The sequence below is a fragment of the Sapajus apella genome, unplaced genomic scaffold (genome assembly GCF_009761245.1).
Source record: "Sapajus apella isolate SASKATOON/1434 unplaced genomic scaffold, GSC_monkey_1.0 scaffold5, whole genome shotgun sequence".
NCBI lineage: Eukaryota > Metazoa > Chordata > Mammalia > Primates > Cebidae > Sapajus > Sapajus apella.
The window spans coordinates 37,102,884-37,128,450 of NW_022436945.1; the positions used below are offsets into that span (position 1 = coordinate 37,102,884).

The window sequence follows — 25,567 nt, forward strand, 5'->3', positions numbered from 1 at the left end:
CAGTGCTGCAATGAACATTCATGTGCACGTGTTCAAAAGTGGGCAAAGGATATGAACAGATACTTTACAAAAGAAGACATACATGAGGCCAACAAACATATGAAAAAACGCTCATCATCACTGGTCATCAGAGAAATGCAAATCAAAACAACATTGAGATACCATCTCACGCCAGTCAGAATGGCGATCATTAAAAAATCTGGAGACAACAGATGCTGAAGAGGATGTGGAGAAATAGGAACACTTTTACACTGTTGGTGGGAGTGTAAATTAGTTCAGCCATTGTGGAAGACAGTGTGGCGATTCCTCAAGGACCTAGAAATAGAAATTCCATTTGACCCAGCAATCCCATTACTGGGTATATATCCAAAGGATTATAAATCGTTTTACTATAAGGAATATATGAATATTTCATAATTCATATATAATGATATGCTGTTTTACATTTTGAAATGGGTGTCACTGTATATATTCACTAAGTAATTAATTTACATGGTATAGAATTCAAAATGTATAAATTAGCCAGGAATGATGGTGGGTGCCTGTAATCCCAGCTACTTGGGAAGCCGAGGTGAGAAAATCACTTAAACCTGGGAGGCAGAGGTTGCAGTGAGCCAAGATCACGCTACTGCACCCCAACCTGGGCGACAGAGCAAGACTCCTTCCCAAATAATAAAGGGAAAAAAAAGATTGTGCTTTAAAGTCTGTGTAATACATCAGCCTTTCAAACTGGATTCCTCAATTCAGTTTGTAATTCTATCCAGAAGTAATTCACTTCTTGGGTGATGTAATACAGCCTGTATGTGAGCCATAAACTGGTAAACAAATATTCATTGTGAAATGACTTACGGGGTTTACAGATTAGTAAAATACACAAATGACTTTAGTAGATGGCAGGATTTTATGCTTCAGAAAGGTATAATTAAATTGCAGTTAATAGTCAGAGGAACATAGTCAGAGGTACATAGTTACTTGTGGAGCAATATTAATGCCTGACACCTACTAGGCATTTCTTAAATTTGTGTTAAATATTGAATGGATTAAAAAACCCAACTCAAAAAAGCAGACCAAGAATATAAAAATGTAATTTACAGAGAAGAAATCCAAATGACTAATAAACACATGGGAGTTCGTCTAACTTCACTAGTAAATGTGAATCCAAAACCATAGTGTAAAAAATGTTCACTCATAGAATTGAGGAAAACTTTAAAATCTGACAATATTAAATGTCAATCAGTGTGTGGGAAAAAATGATATGCTTCTGTAGGTCTAGCAGAATGCAAAATGATACAGTAACTTTGGGCAGCAATCTGGTTGGCTCTAGTGAACTGAAACTACAGCTAACAGTTCCACTTCTGGAAACACATGAGAACCACTCTTGAACATGTGACTAAGGAGACTTAGTCTCCTTAGACTAAGGATTTTTATTGCAGCAATGTTAATAAGAGCAAAGGAATGGAAACAATCAATCTTTCGTTAATAGAAAAGAAATAAAAGTAGAAAAGGGGAATAAAATATTATGCATTTATAGGCTAGAATATTAATAAGCAATATTGTAAAATGAAATAGCTGTATGTATATTAACATGGATAATTTCCAAAATAATTTCAAGTGAAAAAAGCACAAATTGCAGAATTATGCATGGAAGAAGATACTGATTTGCAAACTTAAAATACATGTGCAAAAATATACATTGGTTATGGAGTTCTAGAGTAGCCTGGGCAACATGAGGAAACTCCATCTCTACAAAAGATACAAAAATTAGCCAGTCTAATAACCTGGTCTCTAAATAGATAGATAGATAGGTAGATGATTGATTGATTGATTGATAGATAGATAGATAGAGATAAATAGATAATAAAAAATTAAAACTAAAATTTAAAAATTAAAGAAAAAGCAAATTGTGAAGAACTATTCATAATATCATACCATTTTATTTTAAAAGTGTGTATATGTACATAGAAATAATAAGTACCTTAATGTTAAACAATAAGTTTTTAGTGGTGGGATCATCAGTATTTTTGTTTTCTTCTTTGTGTTTATCTGTATTTTATCCTAATACATTTCTTCATGAAAAAATTCACATTTTTAAAATTAAAACAGGGTTCTATTTAATATCAAAAATCATTTGTGTCAGCACCTTTGCTTTAAAATAATATTTTCCATTATTGGGCAGGGTACATGTTGGTCAAAGGGCACAATGTTTCCATTAGGAGGAATAAGGTCTAGGGATCTGTTGTATAATGTGCTACAAATAAATAAAAAATAAACAATTTCCATAATAATGTTTTTCATCTCATTCATTCCATCTCAGTATTTAATTGCAGAACTAAGTTTGGTTTTGAGCATTTAACAATGTTCAGGGAGTTGTGTAACTTCTAGATTGGGCTTTGCCTGCTCTGCAAAGGAGAAACAGCCAGTGCCTGAAAATAGCAATCACTTCTTCCACAAGGGCTTCGTTTCTAGCCTTGGCTCTTTAGCAAATTACCTGTGAAACCCTGACAAAAAAATCTTTCTGAGATTCAGGGTCTTCTCTTCTGTAAAGTGGAAATAATAATACCTGCCCTGCCTATTGTAATAAGTCTCTATGGGGAGGTAATGAAAAATATGTGTAAAGCAATATTGAAGGCTGTGAAAAGTTATACAAATACTAGCTGATAATATTCTTATATGATCTCTAAGTTTGGAAAGAGAACCATCAACTTGTCTAAAGAGACAAACTTAAAATGATTAATCTTTCTTTAATCTCTTCCCCTGAAATATCACTTTGAGATTTTAAAATTATCAAAGCAACTAATAAAGAAAATAATAATTGTCCTAATAGGCTCATAAGCCAGCTGTAATTCTCATGAAAAATGAAAACAGAGCTGACAAAACACTGTTGCTATGTTGGCCCAGGAAACACAGGGACCTGCCACACTTGGTAAGCCAAATTGTTATCAACATATAAAGAGAATCCAATACTTGCTCAGGGAGAAACAGTTTTACCAAAGAGATCATTATTATCATAATCGTGATCATCATCTTCACAATTCACAGAAAATGTTAAAGCAGTATCTACTATAAAACAAAAAGCTCAATTAATCAAAAGTCAATTAACTGAAACCATCAAATAATCCAATATATTTTCCAATACTCCTTCCTTTAAGCAAAATGTTTTATAAGAACACAAAGTAATGTAAGAGTGTTTTAAACACCAGAACACGTAAGCATAATAAGAGCAAGAATTCTGTTTTTGTGCCCTATTATAAGCCTAGTGTCTAGAAATGGGAATATTTGTCAATAAGGATTGGTTGAAAAACATAAAAAATTGATTATAACTATAAAATCATATCTATTAATTATGATCCTGGGGCATCACAAGATCCTTTGTCATCAAAGAAAGTTTTCTTTAAAACCAATATGTTATGCAATCAAGAGTATGAACAAAGACTTTGCACAATGACTGGAGACCTTAATGTGTTATTCTTCCCACTTCTCCACCTCCACTGAATCAGAAAATATTCATAATTCTGAATATTTCATTATAAAAATTAGTAAATGTTGATGAACTGAAGTAGTCCCTGCCTTTTATCTTAGGGTTCCTCACCCCAATATCTGTTTCACAACGGAATTTCTCTAGAAATTCAGGTGTTTTGAAAAGTCTAAAAAAAAGTCCATAAAATCAATTGGATTGAATTGTGTCCCCGCCAAAATCCATACGCTGAAGCTCTAACTCCTAACACCTCAGAATGTGACAGTTTTTGCAGACAGGACCTTTAAAGAGATGCTTAAGCCAAAGTGAGGCCATTAGATTAGGATGGACCTGATCCAATCTGACTGGTGTCCTTGTAAGAAGAGGAAATGTGGACATGCAGAGAGACAGGAGAGATCATGTGCACAAAGGAATGGCTATGTGAGGACAGAGTGAAAAGATGACAATCTGCAAGCTAAGGAGAGAGGCCTCAGAAGAAACCAAAACTGCCAGCACCTTGATCTTGGACTTCAGCCTCCAAAAGCGAGAAAAATAAATTTCTGTTGACCACCAGTCTGCAATCTTCTGTTATGGCAGCCCTAGCAGACTAATACAGTTGGAATTAGGATGTCTGAGTGCTCGTGGTTCCTCCTCAACACTCACATAATATAAACAGCTTATCATCAGTGAACTGACCCATTATTTTATCATGATCCATTTATGTCAGTGTCTCTCCCCCAGACTTGATAGGTCACGGTGAGCTCTAATTTTTATTAGAGTTCATTTAAGGTCTCCAGCACCTTATACAGTGCCTTATGCACATTCATAAAAAGCAACAAATTTTTTTTAATTGTTGTATTGCACAAAACACTAACTTTGACTGTGGCCTGTATAATTTTTTGTTTTACTGAGATTATTTTCATTAACAATGTTTGTTAATGTTCCCAGAGTGGAGAAAAGAGGGTATATTCTCTATGGCACATAAGATATAACAGGTAAATAATAGGCCTTTTAATTTCAATGACACCCTCATACTTCACTCCCTACCCTCTTTTATTTGCTGAATGGGAAAATGACAATGAAATGAATGATTGGTGTTCATGGATGTTATCCAAGTGAAAGAATGAGTGTAATTGAACAAATTGATTAAAGGATATATAAACAAAAAGGTCAAAATGTAAAAAGCCAGTTATAAGATATATATTTATTGATAGAAACATTTTAAAATGTTGGTTTAAGAGCCGGGCGCGGTGGCTCAAGCCTGTAATCCCAGCACTGTGGGAGGCCGAGGTGGGTGGATCACGAGGTCAAGAGATCGAGACCATCCTGGTCAACATGGTGAAACCCCGTCTCTACTAAAAAAATACAAAAAATTAGCTGGGCCTGGTGGCGCGTGCCTGTAATCTCAGCGACTCAGGAGGCTGGGGCAGGAGAATTGCCTGAACCCGGGAGGCGGAGGTTGCGGTGAGCCAAGATCGCGCCATTGAACTCCAGCCTGGGTAAAAAAAGAGAAAAACCGCCTCCTCAAAAAAAAAAAAAAAAAAAAAAAATTTTTGGTTTAAGAATGTTCAGCTTTCCAATATAGAATAAAATCACTGATATTTTAAAACATGTAATCTTATTATATGATAAATGCAGTACTCATTTTTTAATTAAAGAAAAACATGACAGTAATTCAAAACAGTTTTTTTTGTTGTTGTTTTTTTTTGTTTTTTTTTTTGATACAGAGTCTCTCTGTTTCACCCAGGCTGGAGTGTATTGGTGTGATCTCAGCTCACTGCAACCTCTACCTTCTGGGCTCAAGTGATCCTCCCATCTCAGCCTCCTGAGTAGCTGGGACTACAGACACACACAACCACACCTGACTAATTTTTGCATTTTTTGTAGAGATGAGGTTTTGCCATGTTGCCCAGGCTTGTCTCGAACTCCTGAGCTCAAGGATCCACCCACTCTGGCCTCCCAGAATGCCGAGATTACCTACCAGGCCCAGCCAATAAGTTTTTTTCTGATTAAAATACACACACTTGTCACAGAGAGTTATTTAGAAGAAGGCAAGGTGATTTAACTTCTAGCTCCTTCATAGAATAGTACTGTGTCCTTGGGTGAGGCACTTAATCTCTTCAGACCACTTATTCATCTCTAAAAGGTGATATGTAGGTTGTTATAATAATGTTGATAAAGTAGCTGATACTTAAGGTCCCAGTGAGTTGGAGCTCTTATTTTTAGGGGTTAATTCCTTAAGATTTACATGAGTTTGGTAGTGTCCTATCTCCAAATATTTTAGAAAGAAAAATCAATATATCATACTTCCTTTGGAGAAAAGCATACCTGCCAAAGGTATTGTTTTTTACTTCTAAAAATAAAACTAAACTTTGTGAAAAGCAAATCACTATGTTGTGATATTCAGATTAGTAGAATCAACTTGCCAGGTGGAGTATTCACTTATCTGTCAAAAAGACAGACAAGTGAATAAAAATACAATCATCAGCTGTATCTAGAAAGCACATCACATGAAAAGCAAAGCAAAAGCTGATACTTTAATGAATCAAAACAGAGGTATAAGCATTTGTGAAAAATATAACTCTAAATATCACTGGGTTCTTACCTTTGGTTGTTTAAGTAATATATCTTTGTCTTCTAGAAGTAGAAGTCACTGGTGTATCCAAAACAAACGGGGATATACTGTAAATCTTGACATTGTCAAAATTCAGACCCTAATTTTAAAAAATCATAAATGTGCTCATTTTTTCCCTTTCCTTAAAAGATACACAAATGGCTAGTTTTCAAAATAATTCCCAGGGAAAGAAACCGTTCTGTGGCATTGTCAAAGTAGGGTTTTCATGACTCGGCATTGGATTTGCGGATTTGCACATGGATGAAAATAACAGCAACCAAATCATCATTATCCTTTGCTTGAGCCTGAGCTTATTAATATGTATAAGAGTCAGGAATAAAAGAAGAGTTCTCAAAGGTACACCTCTCAACAAACTTGCAAGTAAACCAAAGGTAATATCGCCTGATGAATTTTATTAAAATTATACATCCAACTTCACCCAGGGCTACAATTTTGAAAAAAGTGTCTAGGTTTTTTACAAAGTATAATTACATTTTCAAATATAATGCCATGATAATAAAAGCTATTTAAAATATAAATAGGGTGCCCTTCCTTATTCATTGATCTTTTAATTGTGTGTTTTATGGAGGAATTGCATATTTAATACACATCTGGTCAAGAAATAAAATAGGAAAAGGCTGAGCTTGCCTGAAAGAACAATTCATACTTAAGATGTACAAAAATCATTGCAATATTTCAGTTAGTGTCTCAATGTTACTCTAATGACCTAAAAGTAAATTTTCCTAAGAACTGTTTTATACAATATATGATGGGCTACATACACACAAAACTTTTGCTTATAGCTGCAAATCAGAATGACATTAAATAAATACTGTCTTCATTTAGCAAAACTACCTTTATTCCATCTATTAGCTCGAAAGATACGTCATGCATTCTCCAGTACTTGCAATATGTTACCTGCTGAACAATGAACAACCCAGTAACGCTTATTGCCTCAGCTGAATGGTTTCAGCTCCCAGTGAGGTAGGAGGCTCTCAAGAGAGGAGACACCCCAAGATTCCCAACCGAGAAAATGAGAGGAGTACTGTGTACCTTGGAAAAGATTGACTTCTGAGTTCCAGAATTTTAAAAATAAATTTCTATTTCTAATTATGATATAAAACATGGTTCATAAAAAGATATTACAGAAAGAAAGAAAGAAAAGAAAATAGAAACATAGTCTTACCATTTTTGGATCATCAATATGATAAACATTTTTCTTATACCTACCATTATATTTTTAAAATTAAAATTATTCTGACTTTATGTTATATTATGATAATTTTATATTGCTAACTATCTATCTAATGTGTTCTTTTTAAGATTACATAATCTTCTATCATATTTCATTACAGCATAATTCATTAATTGATTTTCTTATTATTGGATTTTTTTTTCCTCTGGTCTAAAAAATTTCTTTTTTTTTTGAGATGGAGTCTCTCTTTATCGCCCAGACTGCAGTGCAGTGGTGCCACCTCGGCTCACTGCAGCCTCCACCTGCCAGGTTCAAGCCATTCTCCTGCCCCAACCTCCCAAGTAGCTGGGATTAGAGATGTGCACTACCACACCCAGCAATTTTTGTATTTTTAGTAGAGATGGGTTTCACCACGTTGGTCAGATTGGTCTTGAACTCCCTGCCTCAAGTAATCCACCCACCTGGGTCTCCCAAAGTGCTGGGATTACAGGTGTAAGCCACTGCGCCCAGCCTCAGAGTGAATATTCTTATTCTTTATTATGTACCTCTGTGATTATTTAGTGTTTACTTAAAAAATAGATCACTGGATTAAAGTGTATTAACATTATTCTGACTGTAAATTCATATTGTTAATATAACTTCCAGAAAATTTATGTTTACCACTGTTTGACTTTATAAAGTTAAATAAATCACCAGCATTTGTATTTTATTGCCTTCTTTCAACTCACATGGCAGTGTCTTAAATTTATCTCTATGAAATTAATTGTAAATTTGGTAAATCAAAATTTACCAAATATATCATTTCTATCTAATTTTTTTGCAATCTTATACTTAAACAGGTATCCTTTAAGCACCTAGAATGCATGTTTTTGATAAATCCATTTCTGTTATAAAAGTTCTCGAATTAGAGTGAGATTCCATCTCAAAAAAAAAAAAAATTTCCCAGTTAACACATGTGGCCTCTCGTGTCACAATCTAGCTTTATGCTAAAATGTTATTGTGTCTGTCCCTTTATATTATGCTCCTCTCTAAGCTACATAATCTGCTTAAGAAAATAAGCCCCTTGCCTTGAATACCATGGCAGTGTCTTAAATCTATCTCTATGAAATTAATGGTAACTATTTGGAAACCCATGAAGTAATCAACAGACACGTCAAGAAATTCTCAAGAAGAGGATGAACTTAACTTTCCTTAAATCCTAAAACGATCCTGTGAAGTAGATAAGGCATCTACTTTGTCTTTTGAAGAAAAAAATGAAGGCATTTTTTGGGAGATGAGGTCATTTGCCCAGTGTCACAATGGCTACTACCATATCAGCGTTAGCTGGAATTCACACCCAGACAGGGTTACTAAATTTGGCAACTAAACACACAGTGCAAGTATATATCAAATATTGCGTGAGACAAACCTATTTTTAAAAAATGGTTTTTATCTGAAATTCGAATTTAACTGGGTATTCTGTTTTTTATCTGACACCTCTTTGTCTAGGCCCGTCTGACTTCGGGGCACCACACAACTTTTGCATCTGGAAGGTAAAAACATGGAAAATTAGTCAAGTCGCCCATTTCAAGAAATTGCCTCTAACAGTGATAGCAAAGAATACTTGTATAGAAAAACGTTTTTCACCAACTGTGATTCAATTTCCTCATATTCACTTTCGAATGCACCTTAAACCCCTTTGCACTTTACCTGCATATAAATGCAAAATCTGATAATGCCCATTATTATCCTTGAGGATCCATGCAGTGGCTCATGCCTGTAGTCCCAGCATTTTGGGAGGCGGAAGCCAGCAGATCACATAAGGTCAGGAGTTCAAGACCAGCCTGGTGAACATGACGAAATCCCATCTCTACTAAAAATACAAAAATTAGGCAGGCATGGTGGCACACGTCTGTAATCCCAGCTACTCAGGAGGCGGAGGCAGGAGAATTGCTTGAACCCAGAAGGCAAAAGTTGCAGCAAGCCAAGATCATGCTACTGCAGCACTCCAACCTGGGCAAGGCATTGAGACTCCGCCTCAAAAAAAAAAAAAAGTATATATATACACACACACACATATGTATACATATATGTAATATATATAATTTTCCCTCATATCTAGTAAATATTTTTTAATCACCCAATTTGCATCTAGCATTCATGAAAGTACTCAGACTTCTGTGGATCTCCTTAATATTTACAACTTGATTTTGCTTCTTGGGGAGTTAAGGCCTTTAGAAAATCACTGCCTGTTGTTGAATGTGAAAGACCTTTTTGTTCTTAGATTCAGTGTTCACTTTACTTCAGCCTCTCCAATGCCACCTGTTATTACGCGCTTCGGGGGAGTTTTCTGAGATACCACACTGGACTTAAATATATGGGTTTTGGAGTCCCAGGCCTGAGTTTGAATCTCATCTTCGCTGTACACTAGCTCTGGGATTTGGAGCACGATAATGAACTGTTGGGCCTCAGTGGCAGTTTTCATGTAATGAGCATAATAATAGTAGGTTTGTTGTGAGGATTAAAATGAGACATAGTAATATGAAGCATTTATTCTGCTTCCTAAAGCGTTGTAAATACTTTAGAAGTGGCTATCATAATTTTAAAAAGACAATTATCAAAGTTAAACTTTGTTTTACAATAATTGCATTGTCTTTATTAAATTATATGGTTTCTTTTTAAAGTTGAAGATATATTTTCTGGTTAGAAAATATAGCAGCGTTGGCTGGGCGCTGTGGCTCACGCCTGTAATACCAGCACTTTGGGAGGCTGAGGCAGGCAAATCACGAGGTCAGAAGTTTGAGACCAGCCTGGCCAACATGGTGAAACCCCATCCCTACAAAAAATACAAAAATTAGCCAAGTGTGATGGTGCACACCTGTAATCCCAGCTACTCAGGAGGCGGAGGCAGGAGATTTGCTTGAACCTGGGAGGTGGAGGTTGCAGTGAACTGAGATCTCACCACTGCACTCCAGCCTGGGTGACAGAGCAAGACTCCGTCTCAAAAACAAAAAAAAGAAAAGAAAAATATACCTGCATTAATTAGAGCATTCTGCTTGCAGTCCTACCTACCTCATACACAGATGATATAATTACAATAAACATATCTAAAAAGAAATCAAAATAACAAGATCCAGAATTCATGCCATAGGTAGCCATGAATGTTCATTTTTCTCATGGTTTGCTTGTTATTTGAAACTTTCTTAAATGATTTTAATGAATTAAATAAAACAGGGCAATGAGTCTAGTAAACCTTTCTTCCTCCAGCCAACTGAGTATTCTGGATTCCAGGGATCATGTGTATTAGTTGAGAAAATTACTTAGCTTTTTAGAAGCTTAATTTCCTTATTTATAAAATGGAAATAATAACACCTACTTCATTAGGTTTGTATGAGACTTAAATGGATTTAGCATTTCACACACTGTCAGAATACGAAGAGGACACTTCATAATTGTGTTCTCTCTCCCTTTTCCTTCCTTCCAAACTGTGGAGCACATAAACTGGAGCTTTGCAGCATATTGCTGAGATCTTAGCTGTACCCAATATGCTGCAATGGGAGTTTTCATAAGCAAATACCTGTGGCTGTTAAGTAACTAACTTATGCTGGGTGTGGTGGCTCATGCCTGTAATCACCTTAGGAAGCAGAGGTGGGCAGATCACTTGAGGTCAGGAGTTCGAGACCAGCCTGATCACTATGGTGAAAACCCATCTCTACTAAAATACAATATGAACTGGACATGATTGTACATGCCCATAATCCCAGCTACTTGGAAGGCTGAGGCAGGAGAAGGGCTTAAACCCAAGGGCAGAGTTGCAGTAAGCTAGGATTGTGCCACTGCCAGCCTGGGTGACAGAGTGAGACTCTGTCCCAAAAAAAAAAACACAAAGATGCCTTTTTTTATTTTTTATGTCTTATTTCTAAGTAATTTATTATATAATTCTAGCAAAATATAACCAGGTGAAATAATTTCAATTTTCATTCAGTAATTTCATTTTTTAAATGAATATCTATGTTTTCATGTGTGTAGACTGTTTAACAATGCAAAATAATAATCCTTCATAAAGGCAAAAAATTTGCTCAAATGTTTGTGCATTCATTTCACATGTAATTCTTAGTATCTACAGTGTGCTGGGCACTCTTCTATGAGGTACAAACAGAAGTTCCTTCCTCAGAGGAAGGAGACAGGCAAAAAGAAAAAGAGAGAGAGAGAGAGAGAGAGAGATGATCATAAAACAGTGTGACAAAGGGCGGAGAGATTACATACAAGAAGCCCAAAAATTTGGGGAGGAAAGGAACTGAACTGGAAGGCTTTGGGAAGATTGTCTTTTTGCTGAAATTGAAGGTAAGTAGGAATTTCATGTGCATGTATACTACAATGTTTTTCTGATATCTCCAAGTTTAAAAGGGTAAGAGTGCTGCGTTGTGTTGAGTTGTATTGCATTGTGTTTTCCCCTCCAAAGCACAATTAGCTTGCCCCTGTCTACCTATCACTGGATTTCTTTTCCTGGTACCTGCAGTAACCTTGACTGATAGAAAGAACACATCTGCATTGGATTATCTACTTACTAGGCTACTTTTAATCTTGTTCCCTGTCTCGCTTTGTCAGCTCCCTCTAAATCTTTACAATCCTATTTAAACTACCTCTAACTATAGAAGCTCATTTGCATGACACTGATTCTCTGTATTTTTATTTCAAAAAATTATATGATTTGAGGGATTCTGGCTCTTGACCCTAAGTTATTAAATATTTGATAGTCTTTCTACACTCCAAGACCTTCAGCCAGAGTGGTCAATGATGTCTTCTTCATGTTTATAACCATAATAATGTTTTATAATTCATAGTTTAATATCTATGTTTCCTGCAGGAATTGTAAATGTCATGAGATAAGGAACTGTGTCTATGTTGTCCATTACTGTATCTCTAGCATGCAGTTTGATACCATGCATAGTCATTCATTCAACAAATATGTGACTATTAAGTGACAGGCTTTCTTCTAAGCATTGCAGAGTCAATAGGTAATAAAACTAAGCTTCTGCCCTTGCAGAGCATACACTCTAATAAGGTGGGAAAGACAATAAATAAAGTAATAAATATATAAGCAGCCAGGTATTGATTATTGATATGATAAAGAAGAAAACAAGGTAAAGAAATAGAAAATGATATGGGTTGCCAAGGACTATCTTAGATGGGGTTTTCAGGGAAGGCCTCGTTTAGCAGAAACCTGAATATAGAGACAGAGGTAGCCATGCCCACTTCTAGGGGAAGAGTTTGCCCAGCAAGAAAACAGGACTGTGTTCGAGTGTTTAACAAAAAGCAGAGACACTACTATGGCTAAGGCAGAGGAAGCAAGGAGAAGAGGGATTTAAGGAGTTAAGGTCTTAGAAGACAGATCAGGTAGAGAATAGTCAGGAGGCAACTGTAGTAATTCATTCAGTAAGAGGTGACCATGGTTCAGACCAGGTTCGTACAAGCGGAAGTGTTGAGAACAGGTCAGATTCCGGATATATTTGTAAGACAGAGGCAGTCAGATTTGGTGATTGATTGCTTGCAGGGTGTGCGTGAAAGAGGGAAGTCAAGGATGACTGTAGATTTTCTGACTTAAAGCTACTAAAAAAGAAGTTGCAATTTGATGAGACAGGAAGGACACAAAGAAAAGCAGGCTTGGGGTAGAGGAGAATTAGGAGTTCTGTTTGAAAAATAAGGCATTGTATGCTTTTTTTCCTCACACAAAAAAGAAGGGAGAGGGAAATAAGGCAGTGTACATGTCAGTGCCTCAGTAATATTCATTGGAATGAATGAATGAAACACTTCTGTATTGTTTTTTGTACTTAGGATTCCAAACAAGAGGAAATGGAGGCTGTACAGCTCTCAGAGTAGCAACATTAATAATGAGATAAACTCCACATTAAATAGGTTGAGGAAAAAAATAACAATAATGAAATAAACAAAACTGCCTTCCACAGCCCTTTGAGTGCCAAAGTTCTCATACAGAATTCATTGGCAGAGTCTGGGGGTCCAGGACTCAATGATACTATACTTAGTATCATATTATAACTCAGCGTAATATCATAATTTAGTAAATATATACAAATGTGTTCTTTTCTAAGAAAATTCATCAAAATCCCTCCTCAAAATAGCTAATGTGAGTCAATATATTCATTCATTTAATGTACATTTAGTACCTATTAGCTCTTCCTCTTTTAGAAACCTCAATTTGAGTCCACAGTACAGTGATCCCTCGGTATACTTGGGGATTGGTTAGGTTGAAAAAAATCCACATATAAGTGGACCCACACAGTCCAAGCCCAAGTTGTTCAAGAGTCAACTGTAAATAGAATGTACAAGATTAAGAAAATGCTATTGTTCTTAGTTAAAAAAAAAAAAAAGAAGGATATTACATGCTAGACACTGGACAAGGGAGTATTCATTAGATCCCCTACTGTGAAAAGCAATTTGCGTAGTCAAGAGGATCACCTTGGGACATTAGATAAACTTTGGTTAAAATCTCGAATCTCAAATTTTCTGCTTGCTTAGCTGTGTTACCTAGGTCAAGTTATGTCACTTTGTGATTTCGTAATTAAATGATCAATCTAATGTGTAAACTGTCTGCTTAGCTGTGTTACCTAGGTCAAGTTATGTCACTTTGTGATTTCGTAATTAAATGATCAATCTAATGTGTAAACTGTCTGCCAAAAACAAGGTGCTCCATCTATGGCTAGATTTCTGCTGATGAGCAAACTACCTTGATTACAATTTAGCTTCTCAGGTAGATTTGTTTACAAGGAAACTTACTAGTTACAGAACATGAGCATCCAATCTGTAAAATGAGACCCTTGAAAGTTAAGTTTATATGAAATCAGTCCCCAGAATCCCTTCATCACTGAACAAGTAAATAAAATAAAATTTCGATTCCACACAATTCTACCTCTGGGAGTTGTACACTTACCAGGGTACCATCATTCTATGGCAACTGAAATTTAAAGGCACCCCCATAAATTATTAGGCATTATAAAATAAGTAAATTATTTATTATTGTGTCTGAATTTAACTGACCTTGAAAACTGATAAAATTTTGGTCACTCTTAAAGATCTAGAAAAAGTTAAATAATCAAAATTTAGCACCTGATTGTTTTTTTATTTTCCATAGGTTATTGGGGGAGCAGGTGGTGTTTGGTTACATAAGTTCTTTAGTGGTGATTTGTGAGATTTTGGTGCACCCATCACCCGAGCAGTATGCACGACACCCTATTTGTAGTCTTTTCTCCCTCACCCTTCCCACCCTTTCCCCGTGAGTCTCCAAGTCCATTGTGTCATTCTTATGCCTTTGCAACCTCATAGCTTAGCTCCCACTTATAAGTGAGAATATATGATGTGTGGTTTTCCATTCCTGAGTTACTTCACTTAGAATACTAATCTCCAATCTCATCCAGGTCGCTGAAAATGTCATTAATTCATTCCTTTTTATGGATGAGTGGTAACCCATCATTCATATATATACACATATATGTATATAAAATAATTTTTTTATCCACTCATTGGCAAATTTTGCTACTAAAAGCATGCATGTGCAAGTATCCTTTTTGTATAATGACTTCTTTTCCAGGCCATGCACGATGGCTTACGCCTGTTATCCCAACACTTTGGGAGGCTGAGGCAGGTAGATCACCTGAGGTCAGGAGTTCGAGACCAGCCTGGCCAACATGGCGAAACCCTGTCTCTTAAATATATATATATATATAATTTTTAATAAAAATGACTTCTTTTCCTCTGAGTGGGTACCCAGTACTGGGATTGCTGGAACAAATGGCAGTTCTACTATTTCTTTACAGAAACTTCACACTGTTTTCCATAGTGATGTATTAATTTACATTCCCACCAGCAGTGTAGAAGTGTTCCCTGTTCACCCCATCCATAGCAAACATCTATTATTTTCTGATATTTTGATTATGGTCATTCTTGCAGGAGTAAGGTGGTATTGCATTGTGGCTTTGATTTGCATTTCCCTGATCATTCGTGATGTCAGGCATTTTTTCACGTTTGTTGGCCATTTGTATATCTTCTTTTGAGAATTGTTTATTCATGTCCGTAGCCCACTTTTTGATGGAATTGTTTGTTTTTTTCTTGCTGATTTGTTTGACTTCATTGTAGATTCTGGATATTAGTCCTTTGTCAGATGTATAGACTGTGAAGATTTCGTCGCACTCTGTGCATTGTCTGTTTACTCTGCTGACTGTTCCTTTTGCCAGGCAAAAGGTCTCTATTTTAATCGAGTCCCAACTATTTACCTTTGTTTTTATTGCACTTGCTTTGGGTTCTTGGTCATGAAATCCTTGCCTAAGCCAATGTCAAGAAGGGTTTTTCCAATGTCGTCTTCTAGAATTTTTATATTTTCACGTCTTAGGTTTAAGTCCTTAATCCATCTTGAGTTGATTTTTGTATAAGGTGACAGATGAGGATCCAGTTTTATTCTCCTACCTGTGGCTAGCCAATTATCCCAGCATCATTTGTTGAAAAGGGTGTCCTTTCCCCACTTCATGTTTTTGTTTGCTTTGTTGAAGATCAGTTGGCTGTAAGTATTTAGGTTTATTTCTGCATTCTCCATTCTGTTCCACTGGTCTATATGCCTATTTTTATACCAGTACCATGCTGTTTTGGTGACTATGGCTTTATGGTATAGTTTGAAATCAGGTAATGTGATGCCTTCAGATTTGTTCTTTTTGCTTAGTCTTATTTTGGCTATGTGGGCTCTTTTTTAGTTCCATATGAATTTTAGAATTGTTTTTTCTAGATCTATGAAGAATGATGGTATTTTAACAGGAGTTGAGTTGAATTTGTAGTCTGCTTTTGGCAGTATGGTCATTTTCACAATATTAATTCTACCAATCCGAGAGTATGGGATGTGTTTCCATTTGTTTGTGTTGTCTGTGATTTCTTTCAGCAGTGTTTTGTAGTTTTCCTTGAAGAGTTCTTTCACTTCCTTGGTTAGGGATACACTGATTTGCGTACCTTAATTTTGTATTCGGAAACTTTGCTGAATTCTTTTATCAGTTCTACAAGCTTTCTGGAGAAGCCTTTGGGTTTTTCTAGGTAAACAATCATATCATCAGCAAACAGCGACAGTTTTACTTCCTCTTTACTGATTCAGATGCCTTTTATTTGTTTATTTATTTTTGTCTGATTGCTCTTCCTAGGAGTTTCAGTACTATGTTGAAGAGGAGTGATGAGAGTGGGCATCCTTGTCTTGTTCCAGTTCTGAGGGAATACTTTCAACTTTTCCCCATTTAGTATTATCAGGTTGGCTGTGCATTTGTCATAGATGGCTTTTATTACATTGAGGTATGTCCTTTGTATGCCAATTTTGCTGAGAGTTTTAATCATAAAGGGATGCTGGATTTCATCAAACGCTTTTTCTGCATTTATTGAGATGATCATGTGAATTTTGTTTTTAATTCTGTTTATGTGGTGTATCACATTTATTGACTTGCATATGTTAAACCATCCCTGCATCTCTGGTATGAAACCCACTTGATCAGGGTGGATCATCTTTTTCGTAAGTTACTGAATTCAATTAACTAGTATTTTGTTAACTTCAGCATCAAAGCTCATCAGGGAAATTGGTCTGTAGTATTCTTTTTTGGTTTTGTCCTTTCCTCGTTTTGGTATTAGGGTGATGCTGGCTTCATAGAATGATTTAGGAAGGGTTCCCTCCCTCTTTATCTTGTGGAATATTGTCAGTGGAATTTGTACCAATTCTTTGAATGTCTGGTAGAATTCTACTGTGAATCTGTCCGGTCCTGGACTTTTTTGTTGTTGGTAATTTTTAAGTTACCATTTCAATCTTGCTGCTTGTTATTGGTCTGTTCAGGGTATCTAATTCTTCCTGATTTAAGCTAGGAGGGTTGTATCTTTCCAGGAATTTATCCATTTCTTCTAGGTTTTCTAGTTTATGTATATAAAGCTGTTTATAGTAGCCTTGAATAATCTTTTGTATTTCTGTGATGTTGATTGTAATATCTCTCGTTTCATTTCTTATTGAGCTTATTTTGATTTTCTCCCTTCTTTTATTGGTTAATCTTGCTAATGGTCTATCAATTTTATTTATCTTCTCAAAGAACCAGTTTTTTGTTTCATTTATCTTTTGTATTTTTCAGTGGGTTTCAATTTCATTTATTTATGCTCTGATCTTGGTTATTTCCTTTCTTCTGCTGGGTTTGGGTTTGGTTTTTTTCTTGTTTCTCTGGTTGCTTGAGGTGTGACTTTAGATTGCCTGTTCGTGCTCTTTCAGGCTTTTTGATGTAAGGATTTAGGGCTTTGAATTTTCTCTTAGCATCGTCTTTGGTGTATCCTAGAGATTTTCATTGATTGTGTCATTATTGTCTTTTGCTGCAAAGAATTTTTTAATTTCCATCTTGATTTCATTTTTGGTTCAATGATCACTCTGGAGCAGGTTATTTAATTTTCATATATTTGAATGATTTTGAAGTTTCCTTTTGGAGTTGATTTCCAGTTTTATACCACTGTGGTCTGAGAGTGCTTGATATTATTTCAATTTTCTCAAATCTATTTAGGCTCATTTTGTGGCCTATCATATGATCTATCTTGGAGAAAGTTCCATGTGCTGTCAAATAGAATGTATATTCTGTAGTTGTGGGATGAAATGTTCTGTATATATCTGTTAAGTCCATTAGTTCCAGGCTATAATTTAAATCCATTGTTTCTTTGTTGACTTTCTGTCTTGATGACCTGTCTAGTGCTGTCAGTGAAGTATTGAAGTACCCAATTATTATTGTGTTGCTGTCTATCTCATTTCTTAGGTCTATTAGTAATTGTTTTATAACTTTGGGAGCTCCAGTGTTAGGCACATATATGTGCACATATTTGTTTAGGATTGTGATCGTTTCCTGTTTGGACAAGGCCTTTTATTATTATAATGCCCCTTTTTATCTTTTATAACTGCTGTTGCTTTAAAGTTTGTTTTCTCTGATATAAGAATAGCTACTCCTGCTTCCTTTTGGTGTCCTTTTACATGAAATATCTTTTACCACCCCTCTATCTTTAGTTTATGTGAGTCCTTATATGTTAGATGAGTCTCTTGAAGGCATCAAGAGAGTTGGTTGATGAATTCTTATCCATTCTGTAATTCTTTATCTTTTAAGTGGAGCATTTTAGCCATTTGCATTCAATGTTAGTGTTGGGATGTGAGGTACCATTCTATCCATTGTACTACCTGTTGCCTGTACACTTTGGTTTTTTGGTTTTCAAACTGTATTTTTGTTTTATAGGTCCTGCAAGACTTATGCTTTAAAGAGGTTTTGTTTCAATACGATTGTTGTCTCTCTTCTGGATCTAGACACCCAGAAAGTCTACCAGGCTCTGGGCTGGTACTGGGGGTTGTCTGCACGGAGTCCTGTGATGTGAACCATCTGTGGGTCTCTCATCTGAGGATACCAGCACAGTATGGAGTGTTTCCTGGGTGCTGCAGGAGCAATATGCTTCCTTCAGAGAGTCAGTGGGTCCTCCCAGGTTTTCTGATCTATGCCTGCAGTCATTCTGAAGTAAAAACTCATGACACAAGCCTCCACACACTGCTCTGTCTGTCTGAGTTGGAGCTGCAATCTAGTCCTCCCTCCCATCCACCATGATCCTTCCTCTTGGGGAGTAAGTCCTCCAGCTCTCAGCATGGTCAGAGCTGGCCTCAGAGACTCACACCTGATGTTGATCGCTCCTTGGAATATTGGAAATTCAGTGCACTTAAAAGTCAAACTAATTTAGATTTGCATCCTGGCTTGCTAATTACCAACAGCATTGTAGCCTTGGGAAAATTATTTAACTTCCCTTGTTCTGGAAAAATCTTACCTGACAAGAAACCCAAGCGGCACTCAGGGGATCGGAGGAACACACTTTATTACGCCAGCTGGCCCAGAAGGGTTCACACCCAAAAGTCTGGACCCTGCTAAGAAAATACACAGTTTTTATAAATAAAGGGGCAGGGGAAGTAACTCAGGACTTTAGATAACGCAGCAGGTTTTAGACAACGCGGCAGTTTTCCATAAGGCTTTTCAGTTAGTAAGCAATAAGCCGAGGTACAGAAGCAGAAAGAGGCAGTTACTAACAAAAATAGGGGCAGTTTCAAAATAGGGACGGTTGCTGACTACATGCTGTCAAAATCCTGGGCAAAATTTCCACTTCACTCTGAACCTTGTCGTTGTTGTTTTTTATCAGCATAATGGGAATAGATTCTTCTAATCATGGTATGGTAAATAGAAATGATTGACATAAGACTTCACACCAGGCCTGGCATAAATTGGGTCCTCCATTACAGTAAATATTAAGGTTATTATTATTTTCCTATGAGATAGTCCCTGGAGCTTACTATTAAATTAATAATTCATCATAATTTTATTAAATTTCTAGTTAAATAACATAATCAAATATAAAGGATTCAAAGAAATTCAGAGTAGGAGAAAAATTATTGGGGAAGAGAGAACGGTTGTACCAGAAAATTTTAAGATTTTAAATCTTTTAGGGGCTGGAGACAGTGGCTCATGTCTGTAATCCTAGCACTTTGGGAGGCCAAGGTGAGTGGATCACCTGAGGTCAGAAGTTTGCGATCAGCCTGGCCAACATACTGAAACGCCATCCCTACAAAAAATACAAAAATTAGTCGGGCATGGTGGCACATGTCTGTAGTCCCTGCTACTCAGAAGGCTGAGGCAAGAGAATCACTTGAACCCAGGAGATGGAGGTTGCAGTGAACTGAGATTGTGTCACTGCACTCCAACGTGGGCAATAGAGTGAGACTCCATTTCCAAAAAAAAAAAGCAAAAAAAAACCTTAGGTAAATATGAAATATGAAAGAATGCTAAACTGTATAACTTTGTGCCTTAAATATGCCTGGAGACTTTTGCAGAGTCTGCAGTGGAAATATTGTTGCTTATTACACTTCCCTAAAACCGGCTTTGGATTTGGCTTTCTCAGATTTGACAGATTATCTGTATGATACAAGCTTCCTAATTTTTGTTGCTGCTGCCACTTCTTTCACAGGCCTGCCCCCTAACATTAACAGAACTGGGACAAGTAAACAAATGGATACCTGTGTACTACAATAATAAATAATTAAAATGAAGCTAATGAGCTATTAAAATGAGTTTTTGTCCTCAGCTTTAAAAACAAACCTTCATAACAAAAAAATTAGAAATCTATAAAGCAATGATTTTGATATGATTGAAACTTAGCAAAATGTCAAAGACAACTGGATTTAATTATTATTGTACATGTCTGGTTAGGTCTGTTGATGGGGCAGGGATACTCATATTAGTAACAAAATAGAGATATACATAAATGGTAAGTTATTATGTATTCTATATAATTTACTTTTCTGCCTTCTCAAAAAAATAACTAAATATATTGTGATAATCAAGATTTTAATTATTTGTTAGTAGTGCTGTTACATAACACTTTGAGTCATTGTAAATTGTAGTTATTTTCATCAATTCCTACTTGTACAAACTTTGCATTGTCTCAACACAATTTGTAAAATGAGACAGCTTCAGAATTAAATCATGAATTTTAAATATTATATTCAAACATTGCAATGGGCTCCCACAAATCAACTATAGATGCTTTTTGACTTAAAATGTGATTATGTCCCAATAAACCTATCAAAAATTGAAAATATCATAAGTTGAAAATGTGTTTAATACCCAATACACCCACCATAAAGTAGTAAAATTATAAGATGAGCCATCATAAGTAGAGGAACATCTAAGTTTTTGCTCATGAAAAAGTAGCTTGACTTCAAACTGGACAAAATGTACAAAATAACAAAAGCAGAAGTATGGTACTAGAGAAAAGGGGAAAAATGAGTTGAGCCCTGTCCAGAGACCATTTCTAATCTGTGACATTAGAAAAAGGAAACCAAGCACAGCTCGGCAATCTTGTTAGTTAAAGAGTCAGAAATATGATCTTGGAGATCAAAGCAGCTAGAATTTGCAAAGCAAAGTACTAGAGAAGAGGAAGCTATGTAGAGAAGGAGCCGGAAATCTGTAGCAAGGTCTTTTCCAGTCTTCGTGGAATGCCAGTCTGGACATGCATAAACAAAAACTCCACAGACTGGACAAAGAATAACTGGCAAAGAACTAACTAAATAATCCTAGAACTCACACAGCCTTTGGAGATATTCAAGCTCCTACCTGTAGACTGGAGAGATTCAGTGAAGACCCCAGGCATTAATAATGCTCACATAGGCTGGGCACCATGGCTCATGCCTGTAATCCCAGAATTTTAGGAGGCTGAGGCAGGCAGATTATTTGAGGTCAGGAGTTCACGACCAGTTTGACCAACATGGTAAAACCCTGTGTCTGCTAAAGATACAAAAAAAACTAGCCAGGCATGGTGGCACATGCCTGTAGTCGCAGCTACTCAGGAGGCTGAGACAGAAGAATCCCTTAAACCTTGGATGTAGAAGTTGCAGTGAGACAAGATCATGCCACTGCACGCCAGCTTGAGTGACAGAGCAAGACTCTGACTTAAAAGTAAATTAATTAATTAATTAATAAAAATAATAATGCTCACATGAAAAACTACACTTTAATAGCAGGGCTTACCTAACTCTAGGTTAAAGGATACAGTCTCCCTTTATTTGTGGTTTCACTTTCAACAATTTTATTTACTTGTAGTGGAGCATGGTCTGAAAATATTTAATACAAAATTCCAAAAATAAACAATTCATAAGTCTGATGTATTATTAGAAGGTCAATATAGCCTAATGCTATCTCACAATGCCAAGTCATTCACTTCACTTCATCTCATTACATAGGCATTGTATCATTTCACATTATCACAAGAAGGGTGAATATAATACAATAAGATATTTTGAGAGAGAGAGACAACATGCATATAACTTTTATTAAAATATGTTGTTATAATTGCTCTATTTTATTGTCAGTTGTTAATCTCTTACCATGTTTAATTTATAAATTGAACTTTATCATAGGTAAAAATACATAGTGTATATAAATTTTATACTATTCATAATTTCAGGGATCCAGTGGAGGTCTTAGAACATATTCCCTGCAGATAAAAGAGAACTACTATACTCTCAATCGGCCATACAAGTCTTAAAGGAAGCTCATAAAGGATCAAGCTAATTTGCAAATAACTCAAATTCCTTTCCCTCTTTTAAGGAGACAATAAAATCCAAACACTTCACAATATATACTAATACTGTCTGGCATTCAATCAGAAATTACTAGACACATAAAGAAGCAGAAAAATGTGACACATAATGAGGAAAAGAATCAGTCAATAGCTGCATACTCAGAAGTGACAGAAATCATGAAATTTGGCTGGGCGCAGTGGCTCATACCTGTGTAATCCCAGCACTCTGGGAGGCTGAGGTGGGTGGATCACCTGAGGTGAGGCATTTGAGACCAGACTGGCCAACATGGTGAAACCCTGTCTCTACTAAAAACACAAAAATTAGCCAGAAGTGGTGGCATTCACCTGTAGTTCCAGCTACTCAGGAGGCTGAGGCAGGAGAATCGCTTGAACCCAGGAGGCAGAGGTTGCAGTGAGCTAAGATTGTGCTACTGCACTCTAGCCTGGGTGTCAGAGTGAGACTCCATTTCAAAAATAATAATAATAATAATGATGGAATTAGCAAACAAGGATTTTAAAATATATATTATAAATATGCTCACAAATTCAAAATAAATCATATATAAAATCAACAAACAAATTTAAAAGATAGGAAAAAATAACAAATAGAACTTCTAGAAATTAAAATATCTGAAATTAAAAATTTATTGGATATCTGTTCAATAGAATAGAAAATGCATATGATAAAATCAACGAATGTGAAGACATAGCAATTAAAGCTGCCAAAATAAAGCAAAAAGAGATAAAACATTAGAATCTTAATAACTCGTGGAACTATATTAATTAGATCAACACGTGCAGTTGGTACCCTAGAAGAGAGGAGATAAAAACATATATTTGAAGAAATAATTGTTGTAGTGAACCCCAAGTTTCTCTTCAAAAATCAGTATGTCAGTATGTTCAGTTCTCTTATTCTTTAATTCTCTATTTTAAAGTTTAACTTCTTTGTAATTCCAGTAAACAACCTTCTCCACTGGTTCTAATCAGTGGTTCACTTCTGCTCCCCCTTCCCCCAGCTCCATCCTGACGCATCCTGGTCACCTAATAACTCCTGACTACCTGCTCTGACCTGCCCATAACCCTCCTTCCAACAAAAATACCCACCCTGCCACTTCAGCTCGGACCCCCGCTCTTTTTAAAATAGCCAATCGAGATTAGTCTAGCTTGTGCGTTCTAACCCTAGCTAATAGGGGACAACAGAGCAGTTTGGACAACCCCCATCAGGCATAAGTACCCCTTCCCCCCTTGTCAAAGCATGCTGCCACCATTGTTCCACCCCTACGCCACACCCTTCTATAGAAGTAAACTGCCTTGCTGAGAGGACTTATCTTCAAGTGCTGTTTCTTTTGCAGCATCAAAATTTTACTTATAACATAATGGCCAATAATTTTCCAAATTTGATGAAAAGTATAAAATTACATATTCAAGAATTTCATAAACCCCAAGCAGAGTAAAAACAAAGAAAATCATTCCAAGGCAAATAAAAGCCCAATTACTAACAATAAGTGATTAAAAAAAAAAAATTTAAACAGCCAGAGGGAGAAAGTAGGCACATTATAAACAGTGGGAGAAAAAAAAGAATAATCACAGGCTTGTAAATGAGAAACAATGTAAGCTTAGAATATAAAAAATAATATTATTAAAGTGCTGAAAGTAAAGAAACACTGTTAACTTATACTTTTGTACCTAGGGAAAATAGCTTTTGAAAATAAAGGCAAACTACTTCTTCTCAGACAAAGAAAAACTGGGAGAACTTACTGCCAGCAAATCTACACTATAAAAAATATTAAAGGAACTAATCTTTAGCTTTGAATCCACATCAATTTTTATAAAATATGTACTCAGACTAAACAGGCTAATTAAAAGCAAAGATTTTCAAATTGGTTACAAAAGTAAAGTGCAACTAAATGTCATTCATAAGGAATAAGCTTTAAATATAAAGACACAGGTTAGAAGAGGGACAAAAGGCACGACATAATAATAAATGCTAATCGGCTGCATGCGGTGACTCAGGCCTGTAATCCCAGCACTTTGGAAAGCCAACGCAGGTGGATCACTTGAGGCCAGAAGTTTGAGACCGGCCTGCTGAGAAATATGTTGAAACCCCATGTCTACTAAACATACAAAAATTAGCTGTGTGTGGTGGCACACACCTGTAATTCCAGCTATTTGAGAGGCTAAGGTGGGAGAATCATTTGAACAAGGGAGGTAAAGGTTGCAGTTAGCCAAAATTACACCACTCCACTACAGCCTGGGTGACAGAGCAAGACACTGTTTCAAAAAGAAATGCTAACAACACAGTTGATTTAGATATATCAATATTAGACAAAGTAAACTCCAAATTAGAAAGTGTTACCAGAATAAACAGGAGCATTTAATAATGATAAAATTGTCAATTCATTAAGAGACATAATAATCCTACCTGTGTTTGTATCTAATGATCAAGTTTGTAAAATTCATGAAGCAAAAACTGGCAGCACTAAATTTATAAACAAATCCACAATTACAGCTAATTTTAACACTCCTTTCTCACTAATTCATTAAACAAATATAAAAATTGGCAATAAACTACATTTTGATCAAGTAACTTAACCCAATTGACATTTCTAAAACACGACACCCAACAAGTGCAGAACACACATTCTTTTCAATTTAACTTGGAACATCCACCAAGACAGATCATATTGCTGGGCCATAAACCAAATCTCAATACATTTCAAGTAACTATCATTGTATAGAATATGTTCTGTGTCCAAAAGAGGATTAAACTAGGAATCAATAACAGAAGTATATCTGGAAAAGCAGTTATCTGGAAATCAAGCAACACATTCCTTTATAACCCATGGGTCAAAGAAGAAATCGCAAAGAAAACTTTAAAATATTTTGAACTAAATGATAATAAAAGCACAATATATCAAAATTTGTGGGAAGGAGCTAACACAGTATGTGGAGGCAAATGTTAGCTTTAAACATTTGTATTGAAAGAGAATAAAGGTTTCAAATCGAAGTCTAAGCTTTCACATTGGAAATTGGAAAATGGATAGCAAATTAAACTCCAAGTAGAAGGAAATGTGTAATAAAGTAAGAGTAGATATCAATGAAAATTTAAAAATAGGTAAAGAAAATCAATAAAGGTAAGAGCTAGTTCTTATAAAGATTCATA

General features: G+C 35.9%; 1 protein-coding gene across 1 annotated transcript in view; it reads left to right on the forward strand.

Annotated features, from left to right (window-relative positions):
- Window positions 1-11,348: 11,348 nt before the first annotated feature.
- NIPAL1 (NIPA like domain containing 1) overlaps window positions 11,349-25,567 on the forward strand; it is a 41,725-nt gene continuing 27,506 nt past the window's right edge. Inside the window, exon 1 of the mRNA XM_032274110.1 lies at window positions 11,349-11,586. The gene's annotated coding sequence lies outside the window, so the exon portion shown is untranslated. The remainder of the gene's footprint in view (window positions 11,587-25,567) is intronic.